This window comes from Triticum dicoccoides, chromosome 3B (assembly GCF_002162155.2).
Source record: "Triticum dicoccoides isolate Atlit2015 ecotype Zavitan chromosome 3B, WEW_v2.0, whole genome shotgun sequence".
In the NCBI taxonomy this organism is placed as follows: Eukaryota; Viridiplantae; Streptophyta; class Magnoliopsida; order Poales; family Poaceae; genus Triticum; species Triticum dicoccoides.
Window position 1 is genome coordinate 863,583,225 of NC_041385.1, and position 2,138 is coordinate 863,585,362.

Genomic DNA, 2,138 nt, shown 5'->3' on the forward strand with positions numbered 1-2,138 from the left:
GGGGGGCAGGCGGCAGCGCCTCAGCGGGGGCGGCCAACGCGAGGCGAGGCGGCAACGCGGCGCAGGCCGAGGCGGAAGCGAGCTCCGCAGGCCGAGGCGGAAGCGGGGGCGGCCGACGCGAGGCGGAAGCGGGCGCCGCAGGCCGAGGCGGAAGCGGGGGCAGGCCGCAGCGCAGCAATCGGCAGCGGGGCCCGTAACCGCGCCATCCATGCATGGATGGATGCCTGTAAGCGCGTAATTAGCGTAGGGGACGTGGGCGTGCGGGGGTGGGCGCGCTGCCGGGGCGACCCGGCCGAAAAAAAACAAAAGCGTATACATATACGTATACATTACTTGCGGGGGCGGCCTTTTTTCGATTTATGCCCATCATGCCCTCCGTTATAAAGGGGTATGGGACAATCTTAGCCGTCCTTGTGTTGAAGGGGGTCTACCGAAGCGTAAGTGCCGTCATAGGCCAGGGCACTCAACTTCTCTTTTTCTTCTTTGTGTGAAGCGAAAGCCCCTCGTTTTTTATTAAGAAATTCCCTAGCATCGCCCAAATCCTTGCCCAGCCATGTTGTCGCGCCGGGCATGGGCAGACCTGCCTCCGGAGCTTGTCTACAACATTGCCGACGGACTTGACGACCTCATGTGCTACGCGATTGTGCGGGGAAGCTGCCCGACAGGGCGTTCCGCCTCACGCCGCTGTTGCCGTCGCTGCTCGTGGACCACAGCGATGACCCTGCCAAGTGCTGCATCACCACTGCCATTAAGCGTCGTACCAATGTAGCCTCGATCCTCATGCATCGCTCCTTTGGGCTCAAACTCGTCCCTTCAGGCAAGCTCTGCCCCGCCGCATGCCGCTCCTTCAAGCTCACCACAATCCCCTCGGTTAGGACCTGTCTTGGCTGATCCGGTGGATGGCTGGCCCTCTCTGTCTGCATCGACGGTGGTCATAGTCTGCTTAGCCTCTTCCACCCCGTCATGGCTGCTAAGATCCTCCTGGCCCCGCTGATCTACGACGGCCGCCTCGTCTCCAAGATGGTCTTTGCACCCAGCCCCACCAGTGACGACTTCCTGGCCGCCGTGATATGTGACATCAATAGGCTTGCCTACGTCACCACTAGGGCCAGGATGCGGGTCGTGCTCGACCCCATCCACCTCGCCGAAGGAGACCAGATCGCCGACTTCCTTTACCATAGAAATTTTATGGTCAACTGCCTCACTCAGTTTGGAGATGTCCACGTGCAACGCCTGCCGCAGCACCGCCGCCGGGAACCTATCATTCTCGAGGGCCACATGTTAGCACATCTTGTAGTGCATAACAAGTGGATCGTACAGATGCACGGGACAGGACCAGATCTAAACACGTCACCCACTATAGAGACATTGTTGTCATATGTAGGAAGCAACATGCTGTTTGACACCTCCACCGGCTTCGACCCGCCATACAATACAATTTCGAATTTCATTAGTGCTAATAACCTTGTGTTATGCGATGGTAACATATACCAAATCTGGAGGAATGCATCCTGCATGGTTCGTTTGCAGCTGCCAGGACGAGGTCGTTGCCGTGTAGAACATGACGGAATATTTGTTTTGTGGTATGACTCCCAGCGCCGACCATATTGGGACGTTGTGGCCGACTTAAGGGGACACTCAGTGTTTGTTGGGAGGAACAATGCAGTGTCGATATATGCGGAAGGTGTTTCGGGACTCAAGGGTGATTGTGTGTACTGAATCGGTGGGAGAGGTAGTGATGGGGGCATGGTCTATGACCTGAAAACTAGCAGGTCAACACCTTGCATTCCCCTCATGGATGGTGTCATTTTGGGGTCTCTACAAAGCACAATCTGCTGGTACTTTTTAAGCGATGACTGAAAGAAGAGTTTACCAGACCCGAGCAAGGGCCCATGCTTAATCTGAAAAAAGTGATGCGTCACTAGGGAAGCTTGGCTACATAGTGATCAGGACCACCAACCACATTGGTGGAAGTAATATTTTACTGTCGGTAATGGGTTTTGTTCGTGTTTTTTGTATACTAGATTCGAAGTTTATTTAATTCATGTGGAATCGTCGGCCTGTCATTTGATTCACTGTTCCCTACATTTGAAGTAAACAAGATAAGTTTAACACAACATTAAACAATTGGATTAAAA

At 54.4% G+C, this 2,138-nt stretch overlaps 1 pseudogene; it reads left to right on the forward strand.

Moving 5' to 3' along the window:
* Nucleotides 1-963: 963 nt before the first annotated feature.
* LOC119280362 lies at nt 964-1,860 on the forward strand (annotated as a pseudogene).
* Nucleotides 1,861-2,138: the final 278 nt, after the last annotated feature.